General features: G+C 36.6%; 1 long non-coding RNA gene and 1 pseudogene across 5 annotated transcripts in view; one reads left to right on the top strand and one right to left on the bottom strand.

The window, feature by feature from the left end:
- Positions 1–12,414, bottom strand: part of LOC120887689 (uncharacterized) — a 43,192-nt gene extending 30,778 nt beyond the window's left edge. For 4 of the 5 annotated variants that reach the window (XR_013426440.1, XR_013426443.1, XR_013426442.1 and 1 more), the window contains exon 1: positions 10,833–12,414. This is a non-coding gene — a long non-coding RNA (uncharacterized LOC120887689). Of the gene's footprint in view, positions 1–10,160; positions 10,783–10,832 lie in introns of those variants that run through there. The other variant, XR_013426445.1, reaches the window with a different exon arrangement.
- On the top strand, positions 118–2,393 carry LOC101962251 (primary cilium assembly protein FAM149B1-like; annotated as a pseudogene).
- Positions 12,415–22,788: the final 10,374 nt, after the last annotated feature.

Below are 22,788 nucleotides of genomic sequence, written 5' to 3'. Positions count from 1 at the left end.
CCCTGGGGCGGTAGTGATCCCTAGTCTAGGCGACGGGGCGAGACGGGGCCTAGCCAGAGCCGGCTGGAGGGTCAGGCCCGGAGGCCCCCACCCTGGCCTATGTGCCCCGGCCGCAGCTGAGGAGGAGGCAGAGGAGGAGGATGATCTCCAGATACACTCAGAAGTCGGTGCCGCAGACCTTGGAGCTGAAAGGAGTAACCAAACATGCTCTTAATCATCATCCCCTTCCAGAGCAACTGGATGAAATTTCCTCTACTAATGATGGCCATGAAAAAGACACAAGTTCCCAATGTGAGTCTGACTTCACTCAAGAATCACCTTTAACATCAGGCAATGCTGGAGATTCAGGATCTGCTTTTCCAAGTTATAGTGGCACAGGGATCTCTACAGAAGGCAGCTCAGACTTCTCCTGGGGATACGGTGAACTTGATAAAAATGCCACTGAAAAAGTCCAGTGCCGCAGTCTTGGCTGGGCACAAGATCACGAGCCACTCACAGCTTTGTAGATTCAAACAGCAATTCTTTATTCCCGAATTCACACCGGCCCTGTACAAACACGTTCTGGGGATATCCAAGTTCTGCCCGAACAATTCATGTCCCAAATACTTTCTCAATTCCAAGAGAACTCAACAGGAACTCAGGCAGCAGGAACGCCCTATTCCCAGCAGCAATAACCTTAAACCTGGAACTTCCCTAAACCCAGATTGTCTTAAACCAGGAACACCCTAAACCCAGATTGTCTTAAACTGGGAACACCCTAAACTTGTCTTAAACTGGGAACGCCTTAAACCCAAATTGTCTTAAACCGGGATACTTCCTAAAACCTGCAGGATACACCCTAAACCTGGATCCACCCTCATCCTTGAGCAGGGTCACCTTTCTCAAACACACATGCAATGTCACAGCGGAATTTCTAAGGCAAGTCCATTTAACATGGGGTACGCTGGCAAGGAAATTTTGATGCGTCATTCCTACTTGGCAATGGCCCTCAGCAGTCCAGGCCATGTTCACAGCCATTGATGAGCTCTTATATGAGCAAAAGTCAAGTGTGCATACCAAGAGTCTACAAGAAGAGTGCCAACAGTGGACATCTAGCTTTCCTCACCTCAGGATTCTGCGTAAACAGATAATTACTCCAAGTGAAGGTTATGGATTATATCCTAGATCCCCACCTGCTATTTCAGCTTCACATGAAGCAGCCTTGTCTCAAGAAAGAGATTCAGCAATATCCCCTGGTTTGTGTGCTGTGGAAAGAGAAGAAGACTGTATAATCTTCTCAGAAGGAATAGTTGAGGAATACCTAGCTTTCGACAATACAGATATGGAAGAGAGATTTCATGAAAATAAATCAGAAGCAGCTACAAAGAAACAGAAATTAGGGTACCCTCCCATTGCTCCATTTTACTCCATGAAAGAGGAAATTCTTGCTTATGTGTTTCGCAAAGTGTGGAGCAAAACTGTGAGCTGTTTGGAGCAATTGACACGTAGTTACCGGGAAGGATTTGCTTCTGATGATGAGAGTAATGTTGCAGTCACCAGACCAGATTCAGAAAGTCTCTATGTGCTGAGTGAACCACATACTTTGGTGTTACCTCCAGTGCCACAGTCCAAGGTGCTATCTGTCACCTCGGATCTGATGAGTCTCTGTCAAGCAAGTGGTCATCAGCCAAATGCGAATGGTCTCTTGATTCATGGGATGCCTCTAAAGCCAAGAAATCTCTACCCAATTGACAAGCTCCTAGATCTTGATGACAAGCTACTTATGAGGCCTGGGTCCAGTACCATTTTTTCAACCTGAAATTGGCCAAACCAAGCCTTGGAGCTTAGTACATCATGTCTGTCATATATAAAGTGCAGTCTGCCAGGAGACGTAATCCCCCACCACGTACCCTTCATCCAATCAGCACAAGCCACTCACGCACTGGAACACCAAGACCTGTGGAAGAAATCCTCAGAGGATCACAAGTCCCTTTGGCAGTTGACTGGCTCTCCTCTCGCTCACCAATACCCCTGAGTCGAAATAATCTGCTGCCACCTATTGGCACAAGCGAAGTGGAACACCTGAGCCCTGTGGAGCCACAAAGGCAAATGAAACCCCATGGTGATTCCAGTCGAGCCCGAAGTGCAGTGGTGGATGAGCCTAACCATCAGCAGCCTCAAGATAGGCTCCTTTTATCTAACTTCTTCTCCAGGCCCAATACAACTCGGTCATTTATGCCAGAAACACAGTATCATCGTTCACATGCACTTGAATACCCTCATCAAGCCCGACCCAGTAGGTGATCTGCAGGTCCTCATTTGCATGCCTCTACAAAAATCTCAAAGCAGAGGTGGCCAATCTCTAAAACCAGGCAGGGACCAGAAGGCAAATGAGAATAACCTATCAGGTTGCAGCAAACATGTGGGAAGACTTCAAGAATCAGTGTTCGACCATCAAATGATGGAGAGCATGTATACAAGATCAACTAGAATCCATCCATTAAGTGTTACTTGGATGCATTCTAGAAAATACCATACTTGGAAAAGAGATAAAGCTCACAGCTCTGGGCTCAAAGGACTCATAGTCTGCATAGTCAAATCTATTAACATATTTGTTTTTTATGGTAATTTTCTATCCTTTTAAAGAAATAGTATTCCAAGATAAGGGATGTGTGAGTTAAAGAGGTAGTAAGTAACTTCTATTTCAATTTTACTACTGAAAAGTTTTGATCCCTTTGTTGATATCCTAAACATTAATTTCTATTTTCTCCTACTTTTCATAGAAAGCTTTTTATTCCATTGGAAAATGTGTAAGGTGATTGATTTTATAGTCAGTTATACTGTTTCCTTTATCTCTCTATTTGGATACTTTAGATCATATGACCTATCTAAAATAGGCATTAATATTTGTTAGTGTTCTGTTTTTCAAAATGACCTCTTAAATTCTCAAAATTTTTCAGATTATTTTGATAGTGATATGTTAATTTTTCAATAAAACTACTTTTTTTAGACTTGTAATAAGGCTATGAATTTACCTGATATTTGGTCAACACATTGAAATAAAGCTAAACCTTCCATTTTTGTCTATCTTATATATTTCAATTAAATTTTATAATTTCTTCAGGACCATTTGGAACAATTACTTCTAAGTCTGTTTACAGCAAAACAAGGCTAAAGGCATTCAGACTTCTAGAGGGACCTTAAAAAGCCCCTGAATTTGTCATTATTAATGAAGTTAATTCAAAGGAATAATCACAGAGAAGTAGTATTGGCTATCCATGGGGAGGAAAGAGAATAGCAGACCTGGAACAGTAGGCCCCTATTCAAACTTAGGCAGCTGGAGTTCCTAATTGGCCAGATTGGGGACAAATTAAAAGATTGGTATCTTCTAAGCCACTAAAAAATTTACTTAAAAAGTTAATTAAAAGCCTAGGAATAAGTCCAAATATAAATAGTCAATGTGAGTATTGTTATGGTTTAGATTTGAGGTGTCCCCAAAACCTCATGTATGAACTGTGCAAGGAAGTATAAAGGGTGAATGACTGGGCTATGAGAACTTTAACCCAATCAGTGAACTAATTCACTAATAGGGATTAACAGGATGGTAACTGTAGCTAGGTAGGGTGTGAGCAAAGGAAGTGGGTCACTGGGGACATACCTTAGGGGTACATATTTTGTAGTAGGTGAGTGGAAACTGTCTGCTTCTCAGAGTGATGTCTTAAGCCTCTTTCCTCTACCACACCCTCCCCACATGATATTCTGCCTTGTGGTGGAAGACCTTAGACAGCAAAAAAGAATTTCCCAAGCTTTTCTTGCTCAAGATGTTAACTTTGGAGCAGAAATAATGCAAGGTGCTAAGGCTATCTATCCTCGGGGAACATACTAGAATACAATAGTAGCACTCCACTCAGACTGAAAATGCTCAAAGAATGTGGGAATACATCAAGTAAGACTCTGTATGTAGAAATTTGGTTACCCCAAAGATTGGAGTTAAGATAGTTCAATGCAAGTCATAATAGTCTTCAAGAGATCAGGTTCTCTGTTATCTACCACATTGGCTATTTGCATCTATTGTGGAATTCTCATTTACAAACAAGATAGTACTGACCAATAGGTCAATCATGGCTTCATGCCTAGCAAACTACAATTCAAACAGTGCAAATCCAAGGAAAGGCACAGAGTTTCTAAGACCCATGTTTCAAGAGACCCAGTAATTTGATAAATGCTCTCGAGATGCAGATGTTTAGTCTGCTGAACTAAACAAGGTCTTGCCTTCTCACAGCATCTAGCAATTTTCCTCTGTAGCCCATCAAAATCATAGTTAAGTCTATGTCTGCAATTTTTAAAAAATTGTCTGTTTTTACTACAGTAAATTTCACTGTTGTCAGAACCAGATCCATTCTGTTCATGACTTTATCCCTTCTACTTAGTGTCCTTCTTCACGGTTGGTAGTTGTTTAATGCATATAAAGGAATAATGCCAGTGGGATTAAGTTTTTTATAGTATGTTTTTAAATGGGTTAGAATTAACTTTGAAAAGAGAAAGACAACTGTCAGAATTTTCTTCTGGGAGAGGTTATTTAGCAAAAATAGAATTGACTTTACTAATATAGAGGTAACATTAACCTGCTTATTATGACAGTCATCCACCAATTTTATATCCATTGTACCAATTTTCTGACCCTATACATTGATCTATTTCAATATACTTTCAGGTTTACCACATTGGATTGACCCATTTTACAGTTTTATTCCTAGGCATTTTATCTAAAAATCCTCTTTCTTCAATAAGATAGCTATATTCATATTTATCCTATTCTCAAAGAACTTGAAGAGATATTGCAATCAATATGGACATAATTTACTCTGTTCACTAGAGTTCACAATGTTTGCATGTCTTTTCATAAACTGCAGGTTGATTGCTGTCTAATGATTAGAATCCTTTGGTGATCCAAAAAAATATCCCATATGGCCAAACATGGTGGCCCATGACTGTAACCCCAGTGGCTCAGAAGGCTGAGGCAGGAGAATTGCAAGTTCAAAGCCAGCCTCAGCAATTTAGCAAGGTCATAAGTAATCTAGCAAGACCTTATCTCAAAAGAAAAAAGAAAAAAGGGCTGCGGATGTGGCTCAGTGGTTAAACGCCCTTAGGTTCTATTCCTGATATATAGATGTATATAGAGAGAGTTGATCAAAGGGAAAGGATCCCGTTTTATATATCTCCATCCATATCCATAATCACATATGCAATCAAGGAATGTCAAAAGTGAAATAAATTGTCTTTCTGGATCATTATCTTTGGTTTTGAATACTTTCGCAGAGAAAAATTTAATTATTTAGGAAAAGTCTCAGTTTTTAAAAAATCTTGATGAAGAATATTAAATATTACTTAGAAAAGGCCAGAGAGACTAGGCCTATAATCCCAGCTTCTCAGAAGGCTGAGGCAGGAGGATAGCAAATCCAAGGACAGCCTCAGAAACTTAGTGAGGTCCTGCTTCAGAAAATAAAAAGGGCCTGCAGTGCAGCTCAGTAGAACACCCCTGGGTTCCATCCTCAGTGGGGGTGGGGGGATTGGAGGGTGGGGATGACACCCAGACTGATGTAATCTCATATAGTAAGTACATAAAGCAACTGGTTAAATTTCAGTGTATAAAACTCTTTTTTTACTTCCAAAGATAGATTAGACAAGCCTGGTGCCTAAGTAAGATGGCATTAGCAACACATAAATACACTAATAAAAAACAGATGGACCATCAATGACAAAATGATTTATGAATTTCTGAAGCAGTTTAATTAATAGGAACATGAATTGTTATAGTCCACAGAAATATTCAGTGTTAAGGTCAGCAAAGAAATAATACCATGATCTAGTTTCTGGTCCATGTTAATACATATATTGTTTAATTTTTATTTTATTTAAAAATGAAGAGCACTTAGCTAAGAGTATTTAGCCTTCATTTGTGTATTTTTTATATTTCTTTTAAATATAAATCTATTTCTTCTAAATCTATTTCTGAAGAAGTTGATGTTAAGAAGTTTATATTAATAACAGAGAAGGAAAAAAGCATTTTAAAGTTTTGGTAGAATTAAGTTAGTGAAATAATTTCCTTGGTATCACTTGAAGTATGTTTTGCATTCATTCTCAACACCCAGTTGAAGCTGCAGGTGACTACTTATTGGAAAGTGTTATGTTACAATCCTTAAGTAGAAAATTACATTATCGTACTCTAAACTCCCCAGTCCAAGTCTTATTACATGTAGATGTATTTTCAGAGTTAAAAGTACTAGATTCACAGATATTACTAATACATATCTAAATACAGAAAGTGGGTATGTGAGAGTAGGTAAATAGACTCAAACTTTTAAAATAAATTCTAAGTAACTTAAAACCCCACATTTCAATTTTTTTATGAGTTGATCAAAGGGAAAGGATCCTGTTTTTATATAAAATATGAATGTCAAATTTTGGTAACTACTGAAAAAGAGTAATCATCATTATATTTTTCTCTGCATTTTTGAATTACATTGTATATATTTAAAGGGTTTTTGGAACCAATGTCTACCTCAGTTGCTAATTTTTACTGCTTTATTCACAAAAATTGATCTTAGTATAACTGACAGTGTTAAATAAACACAATTATCTAGATTATTTTTAGAAAAATAAATGTTAAGTCATTTTTACAGATATTGCATATGTGTGGGTAATTTCATTATACAACTAAATATTAAAAAGAAAAAAAAAGTTTATTCATTTTAATGGCACTCAAAAATAGCATATTTATTGACCTGAACTTGCAAACATAAATACTCCATGATAAATGGCTACTCTGCAAAACAATATATAATTTATTTTGGGAGATAAAATTTGTCCCATATGCCAATGGAAAACCCCATCCCTTAATTTTATTGCACACTAATATATTTTGCAATCTATAATAAGTAAAATAGCACAGACTCTAAAAGCTATTCAAATATTTTCCCTATTTTACAACTACCTCTTAAGTTGTTAATTGACTTGTCTAAATCCTTTTATGGTTTTAATCCTAGGGGACTTACTTGCATTACTTTTAAACGATGCCTATAAAACATGAGAGATATACTTAAAATTACTGAAGTTGAAACCATTGACCTGACTTTCAAAAATGAGAATAGTATTAATTAAATAAATGGCCTACTCTTTTAAAACTACAGGTGAGAATCATCCATTAACAGTAATTGGAATTGTCAAAGTTTATTCACATGAAAGTGCAATGTGTTCTAAACTTTAAAATTACTAAGCAATGGTGAAAGAGAAGAAGGGTTTGTATTAACTGTCTGAAGGTGTTTAAAAACCTGACACTTATCTTTAACTGCACAAGAATACTCCAAATCTCTGTTATTTTATAAATCATACAAATATCAAAACAAACAAACAATATATTTTAATACTACAATGAGTCTACATATCACAGAATGTCTTCCATATGAAATCAGCTAGATTACCTCTACTCAAATATCAATCACAGGATATCAATGAAAACTAAATATCATATTCAAAATCAATTGAATACCTTGAGCCATTGCTAATGTGGTGACTTTGGCTATCTTATTTTCAAGCAAAATGCTGAATATGCTATCTACAAATAATGAAGGATGTTCTCGAAAGTCTTAAAAGAGAAATAGTACAAGGACATCATCATAACATCAACAATTCTGCCATTATTCTGGGGAAAATTCACCTCTAATTACATCTGATGGCCACCTCCTTAGCTAGAAGCACTGTTTCATATTTCTGCATTTTTTCCCAAACCTAACTTAATGAGGCACTGAGATGCAGCAAGCATTCAAGTATTACTGAATGGATAAATGGCCATTAAAGACATTTAAAGCATTGTAATAGATTTTTGTTTTTAACTCAGGAGGCCAAAGAAATCAATGTGCATCATATGTACATTTGATGTAGCAGACATCCCCAAAGCATAAGTAATTAATCGTTTTGCAGCCCTCAAACTTACTTCATGGCATCCCAGAACTAATGCTATCCACGTGCTAAATTCTCTGTCTAACTCAGTTTCCTTATCTTCTACTCAGATATCAGAATGCAACTAAGGTAGAGGTAGTTATATAGCACTGAAATAATGCATATGTATCCATTAAATATATTAAATATCCATTACATATCTGTTACACATAATATATATGTGTGTATATGTGTGTTTTATACATTCATTACATGTATGTGTTGGAGGATATGTTCACCTACCAAAAGGTAACACAATATAAATTTAGAAGACCCAACTATCCAAAGTTGTTTCAAAGAAAGTCTATGGTGTGGAATATGCACTTTCTGTATCCTAAAAGGCTCATCAATATTTTCTCTTTCACAACACCTTTCCATTCATCTATCATATGCCTCACTTATTTTCACATGAAAATCAATCATACCCTACTAAAGTTTAGCTTAAAAATTCCAAAAACAAGTATCAAGTATAAAGTGTCTGTCTTTGCACAGTTGGAACTCAATTCCGCCATCCTTTCTAGTACAAAACTCTAAATGAAGAAGGCAGCCCCCTTGAATAAGTTTCCCCCAGAAGTGGAACTTTAGCTAGGACTGGAGAATAAGAAGTTTATTTAGGCATTGACTCCAGAAAGTAACAGTAGGGCAAAGGAGTGTTCTAAATCAGCAAACTCGCAGTATCAAACCAGTTATCACTGTGAAAACCTGGAGCTTAGTCCTCTTGGACACCAGGTACAAAGGCTTCAGAATGATTTCAACTGAGGAGCAAGGCAACTGAGGTATATATTACACAATTCCCTATTTACTCAGGAGCACTGTGGCTTGCTCTCCACTATGCAGGTGTAGTATGCTTCTGAAGTTAGCAGGGGAGACAGAACCTCAGAAACAAAGCATTCATAGAAAGTAGCAGAAGGAATAATAGCAGAGCACTTAAAGAATGAGTTGGTGGGAGCTGTCTACCTACTCCTATCTAAAAGTCTCCCCTCCTCAACTCTGTAAGAAATGCATCCCCCAGGCATAAGTAATTGATCTGATGGAGTAGAACAAGCTTGCTACTCAGACTTAATTGCAAAGAGGAATCTTTGACCTTATTAAAGATAAAAGAGATGGCTTTACTTACTGCAAATTAGTTTAGGATCCTGGATGAAAAAAATTCAAACTACAAATCAGAACAAATCAGAAGTGAAGAAAAGAACCAATATTTAATGAGAACTTAAATCATGCTAGGTGCTATAAAATTACTGTTACAAATTCAATGAGTTAAAAGGAAAAACTGAAAAGTTTCCCCTTTTCTTGAGTTTCTTGAGAAATTTGAGTCACAAAAAATTGAGCTCAAGTCATGTTTATTCTAAGATATATGAACCAAGACAAATAGTCGATTTCCCAGAATCTCAGTTTCCTTTTCTGTAAAATACCTACAGTATGACTGAGACAACACACAGCACAGTAAAGCACTTGGCAGTCTTAGTAACAACTGTTAGTCCTGTGCCTCTCCTTCTTCCTTCTTGTCACAATTTTATGAGATAGAGTTTTTTTTTTAAATATTTATTTTTAAGGTGTAGATGGACACACACAATGCCTTTATTTTTATGTGGTGGTGCTGAGGATGAAACCCGGGTCCCGCCCATGTGAGGTGAGTGCTCCACCGCTGAGCCACAATCCCAGACAGAGATAGATATTTATGAGGTATATATAATCCCATTACAAAAATAAAATCATTGCTTCTCATAATGGCTAAATTAGTTGCTCAAGACTGACTACTCAGTAAGATTGAAATCTGGGTCTCTCTGATTCTAAGGATCTTGCCTTCAGAGATTAACAATTTGTTTGGAACCAAACTGGCAGTATTAATTTTTATAAAACCACAAAATCAGTTACATCTTTTCAAATGGTAGAACATTTTTAAATGATAAATATTTAATTGTCTAGTAAATGTGGCTTCATTTTTAAGTTAAAAGTTGGGCTAGCATAAGTTCTATTATAATAGAAATTTTAAATAACTATGCAAAACTTTTCAATATAGCAGTGATTTCTTTAGGCACTATTTAAACAAAAGATTTAACTACTGACATTATCTGCAACATCCTTAGAAAAATGAGGGCAAACACATGAATAGTTAACATCTTGGATATTACACTTAAAAAGCAAACCTTGGTCAAAGTATGCCCTTCTTGTAGTCAACTCACCTCACACTTTCTACAATGAAGATCTCCATTTTACTTGATGATCCTGAGGTCTTGAAATAAATATAAATTCAATCACAATAAACATTATGCTGCCTTTGAACAATCATTTAACTATGCTACATGTCAATTAGCATTTGAATTTGTTTAAATATTGTTGTAATTCTCTCCAGTTAATCAGAATACCCTAATTCACAAGCATGGTGAGTAATACCTCAGGTATTTCTTCTTTAAATTTTTAATCAATATATACATTTTTGCCTAAAAAGAAGAGATTTAATTGAAATATTATCCTCTAACTGATGTCCAAGATAAAGTCTCCAGTTACTACTGGAATAGGAGCTGGCATTGGAAGCCAGCAGGTAAGGAAAAGAAGCCTGCTGCACAGTGTGCCTGCAGGGGGATTCCTAATTGGACCAATAATGGATCTTTTATTTAATTCAAACAGAACATTAACGCCAAACTGAACTTCAGGAAAGCATTTCTGACTAACTTAGCCCACCTATTATTTTTAAAACATGAATATGTGGCATGTGATACATGAAATAACTATTCCAGAAAACACTGAATTCAATGAAACACAGTGCTCTTTAAATGCGATAAACGCATTGCAAGAACAAGAAAAATACTTTCTTCAGCAGTATTCACAGAACAACACTGCACCACACCACTCACCTGTCGTCGTTTTGCCATCCTTGGTCCCCTAGCAGCAAATCCCGAAACCTGTACCTGGGAGGCAGAGGGGGCACTTCGCTCTCCAAATCAACCATTCTTCCTCAAAGAGTGGGAAGCATCAAACAACAAACGGGGGAGAGGAAGGAGAAAGAAAGAAGATGTTGCGGGGGTAGAGCGAGGAGATGGGTAGAATGCTAAGGCCAAAAGAAAAAGGGATGCGAGGAGGGGACGGGGACAGGAGGGGGAGGGGTCGGCTTAGCGCCGGAAGCCGAGGCTGGAAAGGGGGCTGGCTCCTCTCTCCCGAGGGTGTGATGGGATGATGCAAACCCAGCCCTGGAGCAAAAGTCTGGCTCCGAGGAGAATCACGCTGCCAAGGAACCGCCCCCAGGCTCCGCACCGCCTCTGGTCCCCAGGACTGGGGGGAGGCGGGATGCAAAAGTTACTTCTCCGGAAAAAAAAAAAAGAAAAAACACGCGGTGCCTAGAAAGAGGGCAGAGGGGTGGCAGTTAGCGCCGCGAGAAGGTGAGGCACTTTCCTAGAGGCAGGTAAAAGAGCCTCCAGCTAGGGCGTCCTCGGGGCTGCAGGTCCCCGGGGAGGGCGTGCACCCAGCTCGGCCCAGGGAAGGCAGGAGGAAACCCGGTGGGGTTTCGGCCCCAGGCGCCGCCAACCCAGCGGCTCTCCCGGCACTCGTCCTGCGGAGCTGTTGCTGGAGGCCCAGCCAATGAGCCTTCCCTTCATTAGCATAACACAGTGACGGAATGGGGGTGCCTGGAGACAACCAATGGGGGCGAGCTAATTAGAGAATTCCGGACTCCAGACCCTTCTCTGGGAAGCCGGGTGCAAGGTGCCCAGAGCGTTCCTAGATGCTCCTTGGCTTGGGTAGCCTTCAGCGCCAGTGGGCGGGGTGGAGGATGCACGTTCGGATGCATGTTCTTTGAGAGGGAATCCCCGCTCTCAGAAGCAGGAAAGCCCCATTTTTTTCTCACAATCTGAAAGAAGGAGGTGTTTCCCTGATCTGGGGGGTGGGGCGGGGAATGCATGGCCACTTTAGGCCACCCGCTGAAGAAAACCATTTAGATGATGAGTGGCAAAGCATATTGAAAGGCAGAGAGAATTATATAGTGGTGAACTGCTATTATGGATTTGTAGCAGAATGTGTGCTTCCAGGTTGCATGACCTTAATTTTAGGTGTGCTCCTGTTAGTGGTTTACAATGTCAGAGGAAGAGGCAACCCAAGAATTCAGAGTTTGCTTTTCATTACCAACCTTGCTTATATGAACCCTGCTATAGAAGCTTTACATTCACACATACTGTTCTTTTCTTTCATTCCATCAGGGTACATACAGACACAGAAATACTTAAATCACTTGACAATTGTGCCTGAGGAAACAACATTAACCATTGCCCCATCTTAAAAATTTCACATTTTGCTTGGAGGGACAAGCTCATACAGAAAATGATACAATATGGGACTCAATAATCAAAGAATATGCAAAGAGATTTCAGAAATACCTGTGCAATAACACTTGTTGTGGTCAAGGAACACAGTGAAACTAAACTAAGCCTTCTGTATTCATTTGCAACCTGCTTAAGGGAAGGGAAAAAAATATGAAAGCTGCAGGGAGTATGCAATGAGTCGAGACAAAGTGATTTTTTTTAAAAAAAAATAATTTTTTCCTTTCAAGGAAATAGTGATTAGTATGATTAACTTTCAGTAGAGGTCATGTAACAGAGAGTTTATGAAGTTGAAATGCAGAAGAAACACAGTTGGCAACAAAGTATCATCAAGAGAAATAGGATGAGCATCTAAACCTGGAGAATAACAGCTGAAAGAGATTGATAATCTCCTTTGCTTTAATCTTCAAACTAGATTCCTCTAGACCCATCTCAAATGACATTCCCATTAGATTTCTTGATTTTTTCCAGGTGGTTATTTTTCCTTCAACCATTGAATGTTTCATACTTACTGTGAACATTTTGCTTGTTATTTTTTAAACTGTTGCATGAATATCTATACATTTTTCTTAAATCGCTTCGACTCTCCCTGTGGCTTATCTTTCTAGCACATTGCCTTCAAAATATCAAAATTTTATCAAATACCTTGAGATGCACTGAAAACTATTAAACATCCAGGTCCAGTGGCACATGCCTGTAATCCCAGTGACTCTGGAGACTGAGGCAGGAGGATTGCAAGTAAGAGACCAGCTTCAAAAATTTAGCAAGGCCCTCAGTGACTTAGTGAGACCCTGTCTCAAAATAGAAAATAAACAGGGCTGTGGAGGTAGCTAAGTGGTAAAGTGTCCCTGGGGTAAAAACAAAAAAAACACAATTAAGCCCCTTACTTTAGCTCCAGAATTATGTACTTGTTCATGAAATCATTATTTAGCATTTATTTAGCATGGACATTTGTAATCATTTTGCCAAATGAGAAAATTATATATTATATTATTAGTTTGAGAGAGAGAGAATATATCTGGTTTAGAATTTGGATCTTATCATCTGCTATTAACATGGCTCTAGAAAGTTTATTCTTTTTATGTTCTTATGTTCCAGGTTAATATTTGTATTATGACAATTTTTACTCACATATTTGGACAACTCAAAAATCTAAAATATTTACAATCATTAACAGACCCAGAAAGAAAGAGCTAAAAAAAGAGGAAAGAGTAGTTTAGCTATTGAAAGTTAGAAACATGAGATGCTGAAAGTTAAGAATAAAGCAACCATTAACTTGAAAGAAAACTGCACACCATATTTTACACCTTTGTGTCAATCTCAATTATTTGGCTTCTGTGTGCCCAGATAAAAGTGTAGGAGAGAGCATGTAATTAATTAATTAATTAAATCCTTCTCAGCTAACAGTGTCATAACCCAGCTGTTATAGATGATAACAGTTACCAAGTGCCCCAGTGTGCTGAACCAAACTAGTTGAACACAGCTGTATCAATGATACATTGATGTGCTCTATGCCTTAAAATTATGAAAATGAGGGCTGGGGATGTGGCTCAAGTAGTAGCGTGCTCGCCTGGCATGCGTGCCGCCTGGGTTCGATTCTCAGCACCACATACAAACAAAGATGTTGTGTCCACCGATAACTAAAAAATAAATATTAAAATTCTCTCTTTCTCTCTCTCCCTCTCTCACTCTCTCTTTAAAAAAAATTATGAAAATGAAAAATCTCCAAATTTTAAATTCAAGAAAAATTTTAAAACAACACAACCTAAAAAAATAATATCCTGATGTTCTTAAAATTTACCTAATTGGGGTCATCAAAAGTTAAATTAATATCCTTTGACTCTCTCTATATTTCCTGTCTTCTATAGACAGACTTTTTTTTATGTTTGTCATTGATTTTGACTTCTAGTTCTACTACCTGTCTTTCAATAATTTTATTATTTTTTTCCTTGTCATATCATTCCCTGCTGTTAAAATGTATTTTTCTGTTGTACTCTTTTAACCTTGCTTTCCTTTTTTCCCTGCATGCTTTTAATCTTTTATTTCATCAAGTCTTTTTCTGTGTGTGAGAGAGAAAGAGAGGGAAAGTTTTTCTTCTACTATGACATGAGATTCAATTTTTGGAAACAAATTTAAAAATGATTCTGTAACATTGCAAATTGATACCTTACTGATGTTCTCAAGTTTTCTAACCAATATCTAGAGTGGCTTAAGAGCAATACAAGAGATTGGTTCACTTCTGAAAAAAGAGAAGTTAAAAAAAAAAAATTCTGAATGATTACACTGATGGACTGAAGAGTAAGTGTCAAGAATGAGGATTAAGCCTGGCATAATCCCAGCAGCTCCAGAGACTGAAACGGGAAGATAGCAAATTCAAAGCCAGCTTCAGCAAAAGTGAGGTGCTAAACAACTCAGTGAGACCCTGTCTCTAAATAAAAGACAAAATAGGGCTGGAGATGTAGCTCAGTGGTTGAGTGCCCCTGAGATCAATTCCTAATACCAAAAAAAAAAAAAAAAAAATGAGGATTAAGGAAAATGATTTTGTAATTATAGAAAATTTAATTTTAGTGGGGCTGGGGTTGTATCATAGTGGTAGAGCACTTACCTAGTATGTATGAGGCACTGGGTTCCATTCTCAGCATCACGTATAAATAAATAAAAGTCCATCGACAAAACTAAAAAAAAAAATAATAATTTAATTTTACTTTCCAGAAAATAAATTTGAAGATCTTCTAATTTTTGCCACCTTTAACAAAAAAAATCAATTTTTTAAATATTTGATTTCCAGTACATTGATTAATTATTCAAATGTCTTAACATAAAAAAGAAAATAATCATTTCTGTGGGTAAAGAATGATTTTATTAACAATTAATAATTTATTGGTAATTATCTTATGCATAACAAACATAATTGCAACCATAGAATATTGACAGAATTTAATCCAAAATTCAGAAGCATATGTATCTTGCCTAGATACATATCACTTTTATGATAAAATTTTTCACAAACTATTAATTATTATGTCTACACAGCCCTGTAAAAAACTGTCCAAAAATTTTTTTTTGCAGTGCTTGGGATAGAAACCTAGTCACACATATAACTCTACAAGTAAACTAAAATCCAAGCTCCTCAAAAACAAAATTTAAAAGGAAAAAAAATTTTATATATTAAGTTACATACTTCCTAGATGCTTCATCTGTAAAGGCAAAAAGAGAAAAAATAATACACTCAAATAATCTCATTAATCAAATTAAATTCCATAACATCTCAGACTGAATGCGTTCTATTATTTTTTTTAACAAGACTTAGTAAATGGTTACAACGAATTAAATTTTCAACCACCCAGGTGAAGGAAAGCAAGGTTAAGAGAATAGATCATCCAGGTGTCAGAATAGAAAGCAATGGGTCACAGTAGTGATCTGGACTGGCTGCTGTGTTACTAAGGAGCAGGTAGAAACACCTAGTTCCAGATTTGGAAAGGGAGTGGGGGGATGGGAGAGAGGTTCTGGAGGAGCTGACATCTGTACTGAAGTTTGACAATGAATGTGTAAGGTGGGGTCAGAAGGTAATAGCAACAGTGCAGCTAAAAATCATTGCTTTAAGAAGCCATGGGCGATTCCAGCCAATGAAAATTATCATATAGTTTCTGTTTGGGTGCATATTTAGGTAGAGGAGGGACAGAAAAGGAGGGAGGGAAAATGGCAGGAAGAAGGCAGCTTACCTTGTCTTCATTTATTAAGTGTATCTTAGGGGATTTGTGTACCTTTGCCAATGAGTTTAATGAATCTCCTGAGAATTTTAAAATAGGTAAGTGAAAAAGCCCAATTCATACTTTGAAAATGTCACCTGTAGTGGTGGAGCCAATTGATTGGTAGGGAAATCAAGAAGAGAAAAAAGGGAAACAGTTAGGAATGCTATTGCTTAAATAGGTTAAATAACTAAATTGTTTGAATAAGACAGTGGTTATAATACAGATAGAAAGCAGGGGAAATTAAGAAGACAGAATTTACAGGGCTTGAGAGTTAATGGAGAGTGAATCAATGACACTTTCCAGGTTTTCTGGTGTGAGTAGATGGAGGATAATACAGTTGGGTGAGATGAGGAGAAAGATATAGGTCTGGATGTGAAAATGATTTCGCTTTGAGCCATCTGCAAAAGGTCAGATGGAAAATTCCAGAATGTTTGAAACTGTGGATCTGAATATCAGGAGTTAATGCTTGCTCAGAGATCTAAAACTGAGAGTTGTCAGTATTCAAGTGGCTGTTGAAATTGAGGAAGAATAAATGCATTTGGCTCTTACACTGAGAGAGAAGAGGAGGGCAGAGACAGCCCATAAAGATGACTAGGGAGAAGAGATAAATCAGACAGAGCAAAACCAAACAGGAATTCAACTTCTACTGTCAGGGTAAAGGGATATGTGCTCCTCTTGATTAGTTTTATTCTGTGCCCCTTGAATCAAGCTAAAATAGGTTCTAGCTACAGGAATAAAAGTTTAACAAAACCTTTCCTCTATTCTAAGCATGCTCAGCAAACAAGAGAAGAATCATTTTTTATTTCAACCACACTGGCAATCGGAAGCAGTAGAGAGAAGATATAAAAGCAGAATATCACATTTGTTTCTTAAATTCTACCTGAGGAGCACAGTTAAGTAATATGAAGGAAGGCCATCTGGAGATTTTATTAAAATAACCCAATAATTAATACATTTACCCAACATTTCTAGTAATTGTTATTAGTTGTTATAAAATATCATCTGTGAGGTGAAACATATATGTAAACCTTATAACAGACAGCGATCAGGAGACAGTTAAGGTTCTGTTGTACGGGTAGTCATATTCTGTGTGATCTTCCTGTTACTCCCTTTCCTTGTTTCAGAGCTTTCTCTCAAAGCACACATCTTATTCAACATCACTCTTGATCACACTGTGGGTGTTAGTCACCCTTTTGTCACTATGACCAAAATACCTGACAAGAACAACTAAGAAGAGGAAAACTTATTTGGGGCTGATAGTTTCCAAGGTCTCATCCTTGATCATTGGGCTCCAGGGCAGAAACCTCAGGGTGGAAGGGTGTGGCAGAGGAAAATTTCTCAGCTCCTGGCACCTCTAGCAAAGAGAAAGAGGAAAGGACCAAGGACAAAAAGAACCCCAAGGCCATACCCCTAGTGCCCTACTTCCTCCATTCACTTGCTTCTTGCCAACAATTACTACCAAATAGTCCATTTAAATTATTAATCCAACAGATAGACTAATCCACTGATGAGGTCAGAGACCTAAGCATAATCTTTTCACCTCTGCACAATGCTACATTGACTAACATGAGATTTGGGGGATATATGCCAAAAAACAAATATACCTATCACCTCCATTTATCTAATTTTAAATGTTCACTTTGACTGAATTGGGGGGGGATGGATAACAGAGCCAAAATGGGAATTATTTAATACCAAATGTCATTAATAACTTTAAAGCACGCTTATAAAAATCTAGAAATCATACCCACATTATGCTTCCATATGCATAACATATATATTATTTATGAGGGAAATCCCTGGTTTTTTCTTGAATTTTTCCATATTTATGTTAGTATCCTAGTTCTATTCTTTGGTAGATTGAAGGAAGGACCACTATTCATGATTATCCTTTCACCTTTACCCTAAAACAGGTAATGGCTAATTCATCTTTGCCTTTTTCACAAACTTGACTATAAATGGATGATTAGCGAATGTTTAAAGAGGATGAATAAAAAGCTAAATAGTTGAGTGAACAGGCTCATAACTTTGTTACTGCTGAAGAATAAAAGCATACAACTATTAATAATAATAGAAAAACTCATAGCTATACTGTGGATAACTATTATATGCCAGGTATTTTGTTAAGAGCCTTAAAATAAAGATTTAAAAAATTGTCCTAATTTGAAAAATGAAAAAAAAAATAAGCTCATAAAATATCACTAGCATAGAAGATACTAAGACAAGATTCAAATAATTGACTTGCTGACTCCCTATAACATGTTCTTCCTGATATATCTGATAAAGAAAATTTGTGTTCAATCACTAGTAAATGTTGATGTGTACCAATTGGTGAACTAAATTATAAGATAAAATTATCAAAGTGGACTACCAGAATCATACTCATCCACTATGTTCCATCCTCAACTACCTTGTTTCATATTATGATATAATAGGAAATATATTATTTGGTATCTTTCCATGGTTCCTAAGACACAGCTTCTAAAACACTTGAAATCTTTGGAGAGATGAGTGTCTTCTGTATCCTAGTGAGATGATTAGTGACTGGTGGCCATTAGGTAGCTTTGGGGTGGGAGGTGGTCACCAGAAAGATTACCACTCTACTGCAGTATCTTCCAAGGAGGGAAGAGGGGATTTAAATCATCAGTAGACAATGATGAAATCAATCATACCTACATAATGACACCTCCAATGAAAAATGACTAAAAATAAAAAATGCAGGACAGACTTTGGAATCTTCTGTGTTGCTTGCTGAGTATATAGAGGTCCCTTGGAAGGTGATATACCCAAAGAAGGCATGGAAACTCTACGCCCCTCCCCACATAACCTTGTCTCATGCATCTCTTTCATTTGCTCTTCATCTGTATCCCCTGTGATATCATTTATCATAAACCATTAAATTTGAGTAAAATGTTTCCCAGAGGTCTGTGAAACTTTAGCAAATGAATCAACCCTAATAGGATGCTCCAATTTATGTCCAGTTGTTTAGAAAAACCAGTAAAACATCCTAGGGCTCTCAATTAGCATCTGAAATGGGAAGCAGTCTATTGGGACTGTGGGAACTGAAACTATCACCAGGTGGGTAGTGTTAGAATTTAGATCAAATCTAGAACATCTGACTGATGTCTGCAGGAGGATTGATTGGTTATTTGTACAAAAAATACCCACATCGATTTTGGTGACCACAGGTGAAATGCTGTTGTGTTGTGAGTGTGTAAGAGCAGAGAGAAAAGAATCAGTTTCCCCCCACCCCAAACAATCTTTTCCCCTTTTGTTAATTGTTTGTTTTCCCTAGACTGATCCTTCCCCATCTTCACAAGGCTGCCTCACAACTTCAGTATCATTTCCTTGTATGAGACCTGCAGGATCACACAACACAAAGCTGCCATTTAATCACTGTATTATAACACACTATTACACCACAATGTTAACAGTATTGTTAAAATTTTTACCACTATTCGGTTTATTGTGTTTATTTCTTTGCATTTTCTCCCTACTTCTCTACTCCAATGATAATACAAGCTGGGCAGGGACCTTGACTATCTGATCAGCATGCAGAACAGTGCTTAATATATGACATAGTTTATAAGTGCTACCTTTGCTCTCCCAGATCACTCCAGCCTGAGTAGCGTGGTGAAGTGTAATTTGTAAAAATTTATATTCCAGCAGCATCTATTAGCAGCTTGACCTTGGGCAAATTACTCACTGTGATTCAATTTCCCTATGTATAAAAAGAAATGCTTACTGGATAGAGGATCAAATATGTTAATACACCTAAATACTTTAGAATAATGCTCACCATAGTTTGCAATTGTTATTATATGTGCTTTTCCAAGTGTAAGTAAGCATCCACATTTTTAGAAGACTTTTTCTTAATATAAACTCATCTTTGCTAGTTATCAACTAATGAATTTAGTTATGCTTTTCAAATTTCACACAACTGGTTGAAAAGCTTTGATTGCCTTTGAAGCAATACACTAAAGTATGTACCCTCAGAACAATTGAAAAAAACATAAATGTACTAAAGTGAAAATGAGAAAAGTGTTTGCTCAGTAATTTTCTGATCTCCCAAAAAAATAATAAATATAAATAATCAGAAAAGTGCCTTAAATATTCTTTAATTACAAGCCAAATCACATCACATAGGCATATAAAATTAAAACAAGCATCTTAAATTTTATTCACATGCACAACAAAAATATACATTATATTTGTGCACACCATATTGCGTTCAGATGCCACAAGATGAACATGTGCTACAGAGTTAAATGAGTAATGCAATTTTTCCACTGAGTCCATGCAAACTTTATGGTTGCATAAAATAAGGATATGACAAAAAAGCAATCTGGATATGTCATTGCCAAATCAATAGTTAAGAAAAAGTTCATCACCTCCTACTCAAATATCAATTCAAAATATATTGAAATACTGATCAACATGAAAAATAAAATATATGATATTTAAGAATGGAAGGACTAAAATTTTTGACAAGGCATTTACACAGATTTAGAAAACAAACTCGAATTTGTCCTTTTTATTTTATGGTTCCTTTCTTTTTGCCCACAAGCTCACTTGGACTCGAGCCCTGGGGAAAATACCAAGTTGCACAGAGTAGAACAGAATGCTGTTCTACTGAATGCTGAATGCCATCAGAGGTTAACAGTCTAAGAGTTAAAAGTGAGTTTTTAACTAAGTTTCTAAGTCAGGAATGGATTATTGTCCCAGGATTTGACTACTAAATTCTACAAGGCCATGGTTATTTTCTATGGCATATCGATTTTATTAAGTCAACCCTTCAAAAATATATTATCCATAGTTTAATTAAACTAGAACATTAATCAAGTGTGGCAAACAAAAGAAACATAATGAATCAAATAATTTTCTTTTAAATTTCCCTCCAATTGTTCCCTCCTTCTATCTCTCTCTCCCTACCCCACACTCACCCCTACATTGTCAAACACTCTGACAAAAGATTATCTCTTTGATAAACACAACTACAGATGAAGGATTGATTCCAAGTTCCTACATGAAGTTCAACTATCCTTAGAGCAAACCAGAAGCCAAGTCATTCCTGCTAGAATCATAAGGGTTTCCTGATGTATATTCTTATTGTGAATGGCTTGGAAATAGCAAATACATTGCATCGAGATTTAAGTCTCAGGATCTGATTGTGACTAAAGTAAGCACAAATCCTAGAATATCCAAACACAGGAATTGATAAGTTCTCTTTGCTTAAGATGACTTACACTGAATTTCTATTATTAAAACCTAAAAAAAAATTCTAATCAAGAAAATATGACAATCTCAAAAGTGCCATGAATAATTATCAGTCATTATTGGCACAGTGCCAGGATCTTTTCCCAATAAAACAAAATAGTGTAACAATTTTATAATATTTTTGTCAGCAAATTCCACTGCCATTTGGATGTTAATTTTCTAATCATTATCATGGAATAATATTTCATGTTTAAGTCCTGACTTTTACATTCTGCAGTAATTACATGCCCACCACAGTCATTGGACCACCTGACCCCTTAGAAAAAATGGAAAATTTCACAAGGCAGACTTTCAAAATTAGCAAGTAAAAAAAAATAAATAATATATATATTACCAACCAATGCTTTATGCAATTTTAAAATATGATTCTGGTGTGATTTTTAACTTCATAAATTGAGCATTTTTTCCCTTTGGTAAATTTATCCTTTTTTTTCTATAATGACAACTGAAACATTAATCCAGTATAAAAATAAAACTTCTTTATTTTCAATGAGAGAAGGAAATAATGACACCCTAAATCACAAACTCCAAATATAATTAAAAAAAGAGAGAGAGAATGTGTTAAAAGAAGTACACTCCTGAAGATATTTTAAATAATTTGAAGGTCCTTCAAAGTAGATGGCACAACTCTAAAAGGATCAAAGATAACTTACATGGGTAGTGTGAGTGGAGTACAGTGTTCTAAAGTACAAATGATGTGAAAAGGAGGCTGAGTCAGAAGCTGAATAGACTCAATATCTTTCCAGAAAGCAAACAATGTGGAGTGCACATCCCACAGACATATTCGTGACTCCTGAAGTCAACTGAAAATAAATTATCAGGTGCTAAATATGTCAGACTTCTGGAACAAGGGGGCTGTACTGTAAAAACTCTGAAGATGTTCTGCTCAGGAGACCAGGGTAAAGGTAAACTAGAGTGGAGTCTTTTACAGAGGACATGACAAAGCAGAGATGATAAGAATGTGTCCTAGGTGTTCATTGCTTCATTCTTAATTATATTTCTGCAAATATGTAATCCAAATGTTTGTGTCCCATTCTAAATTGATTTAAAAAAACAGAAAGAAATAAGCATAGATGGCATACTCAGAAATTTTTAAAAATTCAATTAGCATAAAAAGAACAAGAAAAAAAAGATTAAAATATTACTAGATGAATAAACCATAAATGAAAAGGTAACTTCTAATTAAGTCTTTTTTGAGTTCAATAAATTAAACATAAAGAAAAAAATATGGGACCAGAAAATAAAAATAAGTTTACAGAGCTTAGAAAAAGATGGAATAGCTGAGTGCTGTGGTGCATGCCTGTAACCCCAGGGGCTCTGGAGGTTGAGATAGGAGGATCTCGAGTTCAAAGCCAGCTTCAGCAAAAGTGAGGTTCTAAGCAACTCAGTGACACCCTGTCTCTAAATAAAATATAAAATAGGGCTGGGGATGGGGCTTCGTGTGCCCTTGTGTTCAATGAATAGTACCCCCC

This window comes from Ictidomys tridecemlineatus, chromosome 10 (genome assembly GCF_052094955.1).
Source record: "Ictidomys tridecemlineatus isolate mIctTri1 chromosome 10, mIctTri1.hap1, whole genome shotgun sequence".
Taxonomy (NCBI): domain Eukaryota; kingdom Metazoa; phylum Chordata; class Mammalia; order Rodentia; family Sciuridae; genus Ictidomys; species Ictidomys tridecemlineatus.
Note: the sequence above shows the minus strand (reverse complement) of the source record. Positions and strands in the feature narration are given on the sequence as shown.